The following is a 15207-nucleotide window of genomic DNA, read 5'->3' on the forward strand; positions in this document are numbered from 1 at the left end:
ACATATGCAAGCATCTGTGTTAGATGCCAGGAGAATGCACAAGTGAAGCACACCTTGTCCTTAGATAGCAAGATAAGGATATTAAGTAGGTAATTAAATGACTGTCATTCAAAACAGAAATTAGTAAGTACCATAGGAAGAATACAAACAAGATTCTTTAAGGGAGAGAGATACAGAGAGAAAACAGAAACATTTCAAATCTTGACCAGGAAATCAGAGAAGAAATTTGATAAATTATTTTATATAGCTAGGTCCAGAGGGGAGTAGATGAGCTGGCTTTTCATAGAATGTGGTGAGTCATTCTGTAAAAGGCTTGAGAAAGTAACTATGGGTAATCACATTGCAGGGAGAGGCTGAAGCTTAATTATGGAGTGCCTCATATAACAAGCTAAGAATTTAAATTTCATCCTATGGTCCACAGAGAGGAGAATTTCTGAAGTTATCTATATAGGTTAGTTGAATGATATGAGTTGTGTTCTAACAGAAAATAAATCAAAAACCATTTAAATCTGTACAGTTGTAGACTGGATATCACTTGAAAAAAGTGAGGGCTTCTTCCAAATCACATTCTATGTACATTCTGGTTCCCTAACCTGAGATCTGTCCCTGATTCTGATCTGGCACTTTTGTGGCAGTTTGTGTTTGATGATTGCAATTTGTTCAACTTTATCTGATATTCTTCTAATCTCCTGCCTGCCACTGAAATTGATGTGTTTGGTCACGTTTCACAAATGAGGAAGTCAAAATTCTGTGAACTAGTGTGGTCCCTGCTGTCTTCCATGTGGGCAGAGTGAAAATTGGATTTTGCTACCAAAAAACAGGGCAAGCAGCTGCTGAGCCCCAGGGGACCATATAACCTGCCAGAATCTTTGCTTCTCTCAATCTATGCATGGCCAGGACCACTTTTTAAATTCTGAGATCAACTATGCATGAAATTCAATAGTTTCCAAAGATAAATCTGGTTATCACGACCAAATACATCCAAGAATAAGAGAATAAGAATGGATCTTTTTAAAATCAATAATTATAAGCAAATTAAAAAAGAAAACTCCTTCAAAAGTTACTTCAGTTAAACATCCTTTCGTCACGGTCTTTCTCAGAGTGATGATTCATCAGTGATCACTCACCTCAGTGAGTTTCTTGACCAAGTGAGGAAGAAATAACAGATACAGTGTGAGATTGCAAAATCCATTTTTTCCTGATAAATGCACTGAGTTTTCACTTATCCAGGTTATGTAACAACAGGCAAAATATGCTGAGCTCTTTGGTATCCAAGGAGAAAGAAACACAAGCATTTCAGTCTTGCGTGTCAAGCCCACACAAACATGTGAACACACACAACTATGTGCAAACACACGCACCCATACACACATATATATACATAATGCATACACAACCTGCACACACTTGTATATTATTCTGAAATACATTGCAAACAAAACTCATATGTGTGATTTTGTATACATAAACCCTTATGTAAATAAACAAATATAGGCACACACATGTGACACATACATGCAGACACATATGAAGGCAAGTACAGAGTAGAAATACAGCATACATAATAATGCACTCCTCTGAAGTTTTAAAAGAAGACAAGCAGAGTATGTAACATTATGTAACATTAAAAATGAATATGTAACATTAAAAATGAATGTGTAATCACTTTGCTATAACTGCAAAAGCATTAATGAACAGGTTGATATAAGGGGATCTGTTAAACTCATATAAAGAATTTGAAGCAGTTTCTCGGCCTGACATTGGCTATAAAAATTATTTGATTAAGAATACATTACATAACCTCTGTATCAGTTTAGTGGGATAACGTATTGTGACAACATCAATTTAAGGGTCTGGTGAAAATAATGAAGGTGAGAAAGATGCAGGCTGGTGACCATTGACTATGAGATCTGGCATTATAAGACTGAAACCTCAAAAAAATCGACCTTTCAGAAAGTCTGTCCAGTTCTCTATGAAATATCAAAATTGCTAGCCATAAAGAAGAATATGAAAACAATAATGACTGATTGTCAACTTACAACTTTCATTGTGATGAGTAAATGTGAGAAAGTGATGTGCTCCGAAGAATATGAGCAATAGTTTCCCCATGTTGAAATAGTTGGCAAGTTCTCCATCCTATGCTATAGCAATAAAAACAGTTCAGGTTTTGCATAACATGCAAAACAGAGGGAGATAAGATGATGGCAGCATTAATCTTGACCCTGTGGTGCACCGGGCTGTGTTCAAGGTGCTTTCGTATGTTATCTCATGATAATTTTTTTTTTGAGATGGACTTTTGCTCTTGTTGCCCAGCCTGGAGTACAATGGCATGATCTCAGCTCACTGCAACCTCTGCCTCCCAGGTTCAAGCAATTCTCCTGCCTCAGCCTCCCAAGTAGCTGGGATTACAGGCATGCGCCACTACGCCCAGTTAATTTTGTGTTTTTAGTAGAGATGGGATTTCTCCATGTTGGTCAGACCGGTCTCGAACTCCCAGCCTCAGGTGATCTGCCTGCCTTGTCCTCCCAAAGTGCTGGGATTACAGGCGTGAGCCACTGCGCCCAGCCCTCATGATACTTTTGAGATCTAATTTCCATATTCATACATAGTTCTTCTTTAAAAGATAATTTAACATAAACTCAGAAATTTTGAAATCTGTCACTCTCCTTCCACTCTGTCTGGACTCTTCAAAGCAAAATGGTATGCAATAGATTTTTTTTCCAATAGCAATTGAATGATGTTTTTTCCCCTATGTCTAAACAAACATGTCTTCACTTAGAGTGCCCTGGGGTAGAAGTAAAAAACATAAAAGATATGCATCTTTCTGGTTTATATATCTTCAGGAATTTTGAGTTTTGGCATGGAGTACTCTGGAAGTTAGTCTTAGCCTATTTGTAATCTCTAAGTTTCCAATGTAAGGACAAAGACCACAATAGTAACATGCATTACATGTATAAGATTCTCACGGCTCCCTATTCTCCATATAGTTCTGGGACATTACAGTCTTCTGCCGACAGGTGGATGAAATGAATGGCAAAGCATTTGAGGAGTTATTGGCCTTGGGAGTTTACATATATGAAAACTTTTCTGAGTGAGAATTGGTCTGGGGCATTGCGTAATCCCAAAGGATAGAGAAATGGCAAAATGCTAATCACATTTCTTTGGATTTGGCCAAAGATTCTTATTCTAACAGAAAGTAAAATTCCATCATCATGGAAAGGGAAAGCGGAATTTAATTTACTCTAATAATTATTCCATTGGATATAAGCATAGAGACTAAAATTATCCCAAATTCTCAAGAGGAGAAATGTTGAACAAATCCATAGAAGAGATGATGTGTCAGTCCATAGAAATGCTATGCTAGGCACCCACTGGGAGATAAGGAAGGAATCAGACGACTTAGTCCAGCCTGTTAAGAAGCTTGTAGTATGGCTCCGGGGACATCAGAAGGTATCCCAGACAACCGGTATATGCTTTAGAAGCTCTGGACAACGGGAGAAAAATCCTGGGTAGGCTGGGAAGGTTTTGCTGGAGGATGTAAAAACTGGAAATAGAACAGTGGGCAGGATTGATCAGAGAGAGAGGTAAGCAGATCCTAGAATGTTCCTAAGAAAATGAGTGGGGACATTTTACCTGGTTCCAATATCAGTTTGGGGGTATTTGAAAATACAAAAATAACAATGTGTGTTGTGCATCAGTTATGCACCAATTTTTTGTGAGGCACTGCAAGGTTTGTTTTATATATTATGCTGCATAATACTCACAACAACTCTATGAAAACATAAGCTATTATTCTCACAACATTGAAAACGTGATGCTTCCTGGGTTTAGTGGCTCACACCTGTAATCTCAGCACTTTGTAAGGCCAAGACAGGAGGATCCCTTGAGTCCAGGAGTTCAAGTTTTCTGTGAGCTATGATCATGCTATTGCACTCTAGCCTGGGCTACAGAGAGAGAGACTCTGTATCAAACAGAAAGAGAAAAGAAAGGAGAACATGATTCTTGACCTGTGAAGCTAGCCCACAATCACACACGTTAACTTGTAAACATTAAGCGGGCCGTAACTCAGCTAGATTTTTTTAAATAATCAAAACTGATTAACAGTGGAATGTATCAGCCAAAATCTTTGGTCATTTGGAGTACCCAGGCAAACTGATGGTTAGCCCTAGTTAGGGACTTGCTGTACTAGTGAGATTTTGAAATGGATAAGATTTAAGGCCAATTCTTAAGATTCTTTAGTAATAAAATCTGTGAATAAATAAACACAAAGTTAATTTTTATCTCAGCCTTGTCATGAGTATCCTCTGGAAGATACCTCCTCTGCTCAGTGGTGTTTTAAAGACCATTTCTCTGGAAAATGCTGGTGCAGTACAATTTACATTTATAAACTCTACCTCTATATAGCTTATGGCTAATTTGCCTGCAGATCTTAAATCTGGCAGAATTTTATGAGCTGAGACTCTCTATGCAAGTGTAATTAAGAGACACTCTGCAATTTTAGGTTCTAAATGATGACTTAAGGGTAAAGAGATTTTTTTTTTTTAAGGTAAAGAATAAAAGCACAAATTAAAAAAAAATTACCCTCCATCTGATGTAAAAGAAATGCATTCTAAAGTGGAAAATTTTGGAAACACAGAAAAATAAAGATGCTAAAATAACAATGACCCTTAAACCTAACAACTGTAGATAATGCGTCTTAGCAATTCAGCTCAGTCGCAACAATTCAGCACATTTTTCCCAGCTCTTTCTTGTAGAGGTGAAATGATATTTTCTATGACATGAATTATAAAGCTTTTTGACCTTAGAACCCCTTTACATCTTATAAATTATTGAAGATTCCAAAGGTTTTGTTTATGTGTTTTTTCGATATTTATTGTTGTATATTAAACCAGAGAAAAAGTATACTTTAAAAATTTATTATTATTGCAATATTAAACCTATTACTTGTTAATTAACCCAAGTAACATGTTTTAGTAAAAGATAACAAAAACTTAGTGAACATAGTAGCATTGCTTCACAAATCTTTTTGATGTCTGACTTAGCAGAAAACAGCGGGTTTCTCATATCTACTTCTGCATTAAACCCATTAAGATATAGTGCTGTGGATAAAGTTCATGAAGAAAATCCAGCCTCATATAAATGTAAAATTGGAAAAGAGGGGAGTAAGTAAATAGCCTTTAAAGATAATCGTGATATTACCTATAACCTCTAAAAGACTTCACCAAACCCTCATGAAAGAATAAGATTGAGACCGGGTGCGGTGGGTCATGCCTGTAATCCCATCACTTTGGGAGGCCAAGCCCAGTGGATCACAAGGTCAGGAGTTCGAGACCAGCCTGGTCGATATGGTGAAACCCCGTCTCTACTAAAAATATAAAAATTAGCCGGTTGTAGTGGTACATGCCTGTGGTCCCAGCTACTCGGGAGGGTGAGGCAGAAGAAACACTTGAACATGGGAGGCGGAGGTTGCAGTGAGCCAAGGTCATGCCACTGCACTCCAGCCTGGGTGACAGAGCAAGACTTTGCCTCAAAAAAAAGAGTAAAATTGAGAAGGTCAATAATGTCTTAGCGTTATTGTGAAAATAGTTTTGACTTCATAAACCCCTAGGGCCTTGGGGACCACAGTGGTCTCTGTACTAGATTTTGAGAAACCCCGTTATGTATATATTCTGTGTTGGTGACTTATCAATATATTTTAAACATCCTTAAAAATAACTCAAATAAAAACACATCATAATAAATTTAAACCATCTCCATGTTGTTTGGGCGTTAGGTTGTTTTCTTTCTTATACTAACAAAAATAACACTAAAATTCCTACCTTTTATCTATAATTCTGCATGTAAACATTACACTGTCGTTTCTTAAGATGGATTATCCAAAGTTTGAGATTGTATTTTATGGTAATTAATAGGTTGCGCCAACTTGATTTTAAGAAAGATTATACGAACTACTATTTCACAAATAGAAAATGAGAGCGGATATGTCATCAACTGCTCCGCAGCACGGACTATATTGCATCAAGTTATCTTTACTTTGTTATTAGGAGAAAAAAGTAACTTTTTCAAATCCTTTGCATAATGATGAGGTTGACCATTTTTTCGTGCTGATTTGTCACTAATATTCTATATGTAAGAGTATTATAACCATCAGCTCCTTGGCATTAGTATTGGTCATCCATTCCGTTACCTCAATTATTTTGGAGACAGGGGCTTGTTCTGTCACCCAGACTGGAGTGCAGTGGTGCAGTCACGGCTCATTGCAGCCTCAACTTCATGGGATCAAGCAATCCTTCCACCTCAGCCTCCCAAGTAGCTGGCACCACATGCATGCACCACCACACCGGGCTAACATTTTATGTTTTGAAGATACAGGGTTTCACTGTGTTGCCCAGGCTTGACTTGAACTCCTGGATGCCAGCAATCTTCCTGCCTTAGTCTCCCAAAGTGCTGGGATTGCAGGCATAAGCCACTGTGCCTGGCTTCATTCTGTTACTTTGAACCATGTTTATAAATCTGACCAAATACTGCAATGATTTTCCTTAATAATATAATAGTGTAAGCAGCGGTCTACATATGTTGGCATTCTAAGGTTGCTGTAAAAAATGTATGGGTGGCTTACAGAAATTTATCACCTCACTGTTTTGAAAGCCAGGAGTCTGAGATCAAGGTGTTGACAGTGTTGCTTCCTTCTCAGGGCTGTGAGGAAGGATGTGTTCCATGACTCTTATGTAATTTCTGGTGGCTTTTCTTTCTGGCAATCTTAGGCATTTCTCAACATATAGAAGCACCACCTTGATCTCTGCCTTCAGCTTCACATGTAACTACACCCATGTGTATATCTGTGTACAAATTTTCCCTTTTTATGAAAACACTGGTCATATTGGAGAAGGAGTCCATTTCACTCCAGGTGATGATCTCATCGTAACCTAACTAATCACATCTACATTGACTTTATTTTGAAATATGGTCACATTCTGAAGTACTGGGAGTCAAGACTTGAACATATGAATTTTAGGGGAACAGTTTTATCCATAATACTGTGCTTCCCAGACAGACACATCTACTGAATGGGAAAATTCAAAGATTCTGTTTGAACCCTAATATCTACCCCATTCCCTATAAAAAGCTTTACATCTTTTTGTGGTTTAACTAGTTGGGCATAATAGTAACATAATTCTCATAACTGTCATCATCATCGATTGCGTTTGTCCAGAATTTTACTGATTATGAAGCACTTCTCCTAACTTGATATTACTTGATCTTCTTGGTTATTTAAGGAAGGCAAAGTTGAGATTATAATACCTATTTTAAAGAAATCTGAGGTTCAGGTAGATTGCTTTGCCCAAGGTCACTGGGAATGACATCCAGCCCCACCTTGTGTTTGACCAGAGCCTGCAGGGGAGGCCTCAATGACCGTCACTGTAGATGAGAGTCAGTCAAAATGCTCTTTGATTAACAAAAACAAAACATAGCCTACACAGTGATGAATTATTTAACACATGTGAATCAATGAACACAAGGATGGTGAATTATAGCTTAAGTAAGAAAATTCAGTTTTCTAGAACAATTGTTTTTAATCTTTTAAGAGAATAGTTACAATATCTCATAACATACAGCATATGTTTTGTAATCTTTGTGGTTAGAAGTTACATTTACAAGCTTTATAATCAGGCAGTTTATAACCCTCTGGAGGTCTTCTCATTAATTATCAGCAGCTATAGCATGAAAATATGAAAGCAAAATAATTAGAGGCAATATTTAACATTATATAAGATATGGCCGGGTGTGGTGGCTCACGCCCATAATCCCAGCACTCTAGGAGGCTGAGGTGGGCAGATCACCTGAGGTCAGGAGTTCAAGACCAGCCTGGCCAATATGGTGAAACCCCATCTCTACTAAAAATACAAAAATTAGCTGGTTGGGGTGGTGAGCGTCTGTAATCCCAGCTACTCGGGAGGCTGAGGCAGGAGAATCGCTTGAACTCGGGAGGTGGAGTTTGCAGTGAGCTGAGATCATGCCACTGCACTCCAGCCTGGGTGACAGAGCAAGACTCCGTCTCAAAAAAAAAAAAAAAAAAAAAAAATATATATATATATATATATATATATATATATAAAAGATCTTTCCTCCATCGGGGCTCATTTCTAACACTACTATTCATTTATTGTATTCTTATGGTCACAGAAATGAAAATGTTCTGTGAAGTTCCACCTAATTTTTATTCTATTTAGAAAGGTGATATCAGCAATTATTCTGTTGTCTACACATTCATATTGAAAACTTCTCATCCCTACAATTGTCATTTACATTTCTAATATCAAGACCAGTAAAAATTGAAAGTTTATAAATTTTGATACTAGTCACAGATTCAGATATTAGTAACTCCATTGGGAGAAGTTTATCATAGCAACCTTGCAATGTCCAAAAAACAGCCTACCTATCCACTTTTAGAGAAATGTACAAACACATTGTAAACTTATCATTTAATTAATGGTATGGAGCAGTGAAAAGAAATGTGTCAGTATGGCTGAATCTCAGAAGCAGAATATTGATTGAAAAAAGTAAGTCTTGGAATAACGCATACAATATGAATCTGTTTTTATAATGTTCAAAAATATGCAAAGCATGACTATATATGGTCCAAGAATATACATCATGATGTGATTAAACTATAAAGAAAAGTATGACAATGAAAAAACACAAGCTTAGGTGTACCCAAGGCAATCATAATCTCCCATTTTTAACATCCCATTTGAATCCAGGAAGTTTGTTTTATTGTCTTTGTAACTTTTCTCTTGTATGTACTTTATAAAAACAAATCTTAAATGGTAGATCTGACACGTAGACACTATTTCTGCACTTCATGTCCAATCTTGTGCCCCCTAGATAGGTAAGCAGGAAGAAGACAATAAGCAGGAAGAAGATAAAGGATGACTGTTTGAATTCAGCATCCCTGCAGAAATCTACTACCCTGCCTCTACCCTGCTTTATTTCAGGCAGAAATAAATCAGGCCCAGTTCTTGCCCTCGTGGCACTTAGTGAAGCCATTCAGGAGACAACATTCACCTCATGAAATAACAAAGGGCATGGGGCAGACTGTGCTTTCCTCATGTTTTGTCTGGGTTCCTGCAACAATCTCCTGATTATTAAAGAAAAACCAGTTCTGTCCACTTGACATTCATCTAACGCAGGAAGTGCTTTTTCTACAGTCTCTGATCATGAGAATTGCAAACAAATGGAGTTTTCCATCATGCCCTCTGTGCTTATATTATATGCTAAGCTCTGTGTCTTAGCCGGCAAGAGCATTCACACTCTGGCTCCTACGCCACCGGGTTTGGCTCTCTCCAGCTCTACCAAACACCCACCCTGGCACCCCGCCCCAAACCATTTGTTCCTGCTTGCAAATCCTTATATTTGGCAGGACTGCTTACTCCTCTGGGTCTTTGCACATGCTTCTTCCTCTAGGTTGAGACACTATTGCTTTTAGCTATCTAATGAGCAATGCATAGCTCCTTATACTCAGTGCAAAAAATCTTTCCTGACCTTGGGTAATTGCCCCTCACTAGTACTCTTAAAGACCCCTGTACTTTCCTTTATCAACATATGCATTCCACAATGAACAGTGATGATCTGTTTATTTTTCTGAATTCCTGATAACTCATGAGATCCTTGAGGTGTGTGAATCTCAGGGTATTACATAAGAGATAATATTAGTAACAAGTAAAAGCAATTTAGCCATGAGGTACTATCTGCAAATAAAACATGACTGATTCATCTAAGTATTATAGGGTATTTGCAGGGTGGGATTGACATCTTCTTAAAGGAAGTAAGATTAGAACTGGCCTTTGAAGGGTAGACTTGGATCAGCAGGAAACAATAATATTCTCAATGGAGAACCCCTGAAGAAAAAGTACACAAGGAAGAATTTGTAAGCATTTTTTTTGGAAACAAGGAAAGCACAAGATAGACTAAGTAGGAAGTTTGTATTATTGTGAGAAATAAACTTGAAAAGGAAAATTGGACTAAAGTAAGACAACAGTTGGGAATCAATCTTGCATAAATGGGAAGGATTGTGAAGGACTGAGATAATTAGAGTGATCTGATGAAACTCCGGCCAACACTGAGTTAACTGGAGCAAAATTGAAACTGGAAACGCCAAATCTAAGATTGTCTTTCTGTCACTGATGAAAAATACATAATAAGTCCAAAACAGTACCTGCCTTAGTCTTCCTCAAGGAGGATTTTTGGCAAATTGGAGGCAATAAAAGAGACTGACTCATTCCAATTACTCTTCTGAAAATGAAATATGTAAAGGAAGTAAATCTACTTAAGAACTTAGAGAAATTGTGAAGTGCCTGTCAGATTACAATAATTGTCTGGCAGCCTTTTGTGAGCTGTGATGGAGGATGGTCTAGGTAAGGGGGAAAGAAAGGCAAAGTAAGATGTTTTCCTCCATTAACAGTTTCTAGAAACAGACTTTGTGATTGTGGTGTTTATGTGCTGCACGCAAGTTTCTATAGGAGAAGAAATGTTCTGAGGAGTGGAAACTTTCCCAAGGACAAGCTAGAGAACATGACCTGCCTCTTCCCAACCCTCTACCCTTCCAGTTCCTCTCAGTACTCCAAGTACTAAGTCCAAGTAAACTAAGTCTAAGTAAACCAAGTAAGTAACTAAATCTAAGTAAACCAAGTCCAAGATTTATTTGGGAGCTGGGAGCGTGTTTCTGTCAGGAAGGGAAATACTCTTGAGAAGTTATGGGACCCAGGCAATAACACTTCCATGACTCCAAGGCAGAGATCAAGATATTATTTTCATTACTGAAATTAAACTGACATTGGAGAATGTGGCTTAGGCAGGCTATTAATATAATAATGAGCTATTGAACACCATAGAAAACTCTGAGACCTCCTTACATTGGATTCTGGACTATAAATTTACAGCATGGGGAAGAAGAGTAGAATGCGTACTTTCAGGAGGTCGTGAGCTTCTAAGGAGAAAAAGGAACAGACGTACTTAGCTTCTCATTCCCAATTTTTTTCTGCTTCACAGTTGAGTAAAGTCATTCATCCTCTCCGGGGGGTAAATGATTAAGGAAATGGAGAAAGGCTGGGAGAGTTAGAATTCAGAGACCTCTCTAAAGAAAAGAAAATATGACTATAAAGATGTGAGCCTACCTAACAAATTTCTGTGTTCTCTGTGTAGCTGGAGGGAACCATTTTAATATCTGGAAGACCAAAGCCAGTGTCTTTGTGAGTTTCATTGAATTTGATTTATAAGTAAGGAGGCAAAAAGGATACAGAGGGGTCAGAGTAGTCAACTGTGTATTAGGGGAGATCAGGAAAAGTTTCATAAAGGAGAAGACATTTGGTGTTAAGGCCTAAAATAGTAAAGTGAACATTTCAGACATAATGTACAAAGATATGGGTTTTAAAATGGCATGTCATGTCTGGAAAATTCCAAGTATCCCATGTAAATCCTACGTTAACCAAGTATCTTATGTAGTGAGTGAAAACACGCTGAGATTGTTTCGGTTCTCGGGTGGGCCTAGTCTTGTAGGGGCCTTTGTTTAATGAGATAATGTCCTGTTAAAGTTGGGGAAACCACTGAAGGGGGTTAAAAATTATTTGCTCCCTGAGGTTCTCTGACACTTCAGTGAGCCCTTGAATCCTGATCTTTTGTTTGTTTCCATCTTTAGCGCAGCTCAGCTTCTACTCTGGCCATCATCGTAAAGCAGTTTATTTCAATTTCACTTTCTAGGTCTTATGTAATGGTATCCAGTAAATTATTTTACAATTACATTGAATTGTCTGACCTTTCACTAAACATCAAGTGAGTTTGGGGGAGGCATGAGGATGCTACAAGCATGACCCTTAGTTTCAAGGAGCCTGCCTTCTACAGCGTAGGAAGACAGAGGTCTACAAAACAAGATCTGGAACAAATCAGAGACGGGGCCCTAAAAGAGGAGCAAATGAGGGGCTTTTGGAGCACAGAGAAGGAAACACTAAATATTTGTCAGAAGGGGTGGAATTAAAGAGGGCTGCACAGAGGAGATAACTGTAGGCATAACAGAACAGGGGCAGTTTCCTGACTGATGTCGTCCTGTTAATCTCTACCTTCATTTACGGATACTTCAACCTTGCTCTACAAATGCTTAGGATACACTGGAACTCATCCATAGCTAATGGTCTGCATTGGGGGAGTGATGAAAGCTTGGAGACAACAGCTGTGGGGAGATGGGACACAGGGACACAAACACAAGTGATTTATTTCTGAGGTCAGATTGAGAGAAGAGCTGCAGTTTGAATATGAAGGAAGAGGAAGAGCAAGGAAATGTTGCTGGAGTTTCTGACTCTGGTGATCTTGTGGAGATTATTCAATCTCTTAGGATAATGACGTACAGGCACCTTAGCCAGCTGCCTGGGAGTTAGTCCATGGAGGGAAACCCTGTGAAAAACTTGGAAATGAAACAAAAATATTACTGGGTGAATTCGGTGGGAAAGTAGAGATTGTCATCTTGGTTGCTGTTTTTATTCAGTCTTTGTGCTTTCCCATGTGTGTTTTTTCAGTGTCTTAAATTACAGATACCTAGTGCAAATGATTTCGTTCATAGATATGCAAACACATTTTGTCTACTGAAAAGGACAATTGATTTCTCCTCTCATTCCCTTGGAAAAGTCAGTTTTTATCCATTTTAAAGTACATTTTAGCATTCCTGATGGTATATATACATGCACACATATGTGTATATATATATAAATATATATATACATGTTTTAATTCTCCTCTGAATTGGTTGCAACATCTTGTTGGTCATCTCATTAGTGAGTTAAGTAAAATCTTTGATTCATGCTAAGTTTATTTTTATATGAGAGTCATGATTTTACCCTTTAAAAATTACTCTTTAAATGTCCCCTTTAAATTGAACTTTATTTGCATGTAGGTTCAAGGATCTAGTTCTTTTCTTCTTAACTTCACATTTCCAATGACAGGAGAAAAGCTCCCTAGTTTCCTAGCTCATAATCCAAGTTTATGTTGGCTAATCCAGAAATCTGCCAGGTAAATAACTGGTCATTTCTTTCTTTTTGGAGAAATGTCTAAAGTAGGTGACTATTTCTTATGCTGTTCTCCCCAGGGAAGAACATGAGTGTAAGGCAGTCGTCTGAGATACATCTTTCTTGCCTTGCCTCTAGCTTTTTAAATGTCAGTTGCTTATTTTAGACAAATAATGTGCTCTGGCTGCTTTCTAATGTGCTCACATCTCATACTCCGTCCATAAATTTCTTAGTTATGGCTAGAGGATAAGAAGTTTCAAAGCCAACACAATGGGTCACTGGGGAACGAGTCTTAAGTAGAAGTTTTATTTTCATAAAAAATAAAATCCAAAAGGCAGCTCAATGGGTAGAAAAAAATCTTAGTTGAGGACATTCAATATTCCCATCTGATAACTTGTATCCTATAGTAGATTCAACTGCCTTCCCCTCATTTGTCCCCGCACGACCTGTGCATGCTCCTGTCCTAAAGACTACAAGGCTTGACAGTATTTATTTCTTAATATATGTGTCTTTCTTGCTAAAATGTGAGGCTCTTTAAAACAGGAGGCTAATTTGATCTTTCTGCAATGTCATTCAGAAATTTGGAATACAGTAACTTTCTAATATGCATTCCTACCTGTCTGGGCAGCTCTCACGATTTAAAAAGACCTTCCACGTTTTTCAAAAGAAGACATACAAATGGGCAACAAGCATATGAGGAAATTCTCAACATCCCAAGTCATTAGAGAAATGAATATTAAAATCACAACGAGATACCATCTTATACCAGTCAGAACGGCTATTATTAAAAAGTCAAAAAATAACAGATGTTGCCTAGGATGCAGAGAACAGGGAATGCTTATAAACCGTTGGTGGGAAGATAAATTAGTAGAGCCTCTATGGAAAACAGTATGGAGATTTCTCAAAGAACAAAAAATAGAACTACAATTTGATCCAGCAATTCTACTACTGGGTATATACCTAAAGGAAAATAAATCATTATATCAAAAAGATTCTTGCAGTTACGTGTTTATTGCAGTGCTATTCACAATAGAAATGACATGGAATCAAATTAAGTGAGTATCAACGGAGAATTAGATAGAGAAAATGGGATATATATACGTGTGTGTGTATGTGTGTATATATGTGTGTGTGTGTATATATATATGTATACCGTGTGTGTACACACACACACACACACACCATGGAATACTGCTCAACCATAAAAATGAATGAAGTCATGCCTTTTGTAGCAACATGGATAGAACTGGAGACCATTATCTAAAGTAAAATAACTCAGAACAGAAAGTCAAGTACTGAATGTTCCCATTTATATGTGAGAGCTAAATAATGTGTACTCGGAGACATGCAGGGTAGAATAATAGACATTGGAATCTCAGAAAGCTGGGAGGGTGGGAGTGGGGTGAAGCATGAGAAATTACCTATTGAGTGTAATATATACTATTTGGGTGATAGTTATACTAGGAGCTCAGACTTCATCGGCACACAATATGTCAATGTAACAAAACTGCACTCCGGGCCCTCTAAATCTATAAAACTAACTAAATAAATATATGTAAAATAAAAATAACAAAGACCTTTTATGTTTAGAGCCAGAACCTACTTCTTTATAATTTCCATCCTTATGTCACAGGTGTGTCCTTTGGAGTTATACAGATCAAATTTATTATTCTTTCGATGCCATGGAGACAAGGCACACACAAAAGAGAAGACAGTTAGAACAGTGGTCCCCAACCTTTCCGGCACCAGAGACCAATTTTGTAGAAGACAATTTTTCCATGGACTGGGGAGGGGGATGGTTTTGGGATGATTCAAGTGCATTTCATTTATTGTGTACTTTGTTTCTATTATTATTACACTGTAATATATAAATATATAACTAAATAATTTTACTGTGCATAATGTAGAATCAGTGGGAGACCTAAGCTTATTTACCTGCAACTAGATGGTCCCATCTGGGGGTGATGGGAGACAGGGACAAATCATCAGGCATTAGATCCTCATAAGGAGCATGCAACCTAGATCCCTTGCATGTGTAATTCACAATAGGGTTCGTGCTCCTATGAGAATCTAATGCCACTGCTGATTTGACAAGAAGCGGAGCTCAGGTGGTAATGCAAGCAAAGGGGAGGGACTGTAAATACAGATGAAGCTT

This window comes from Chlorocebus sabaeus, chromosome 14 (genome assembly GCF_047675955.1).
Source record: "Chlorocebus sabaeus isolate Y175 chromosome 14, mChlSab1.0.hap1, whole genome shotgun sequence".
In the NCBI taxonomy this organism is placed as follows: Eukaryota; Metazoa; Chordata; class Mammalia; order Primates; family Cercopithecidae; genus Chlorocebus; species Chlorocebus sabaeus.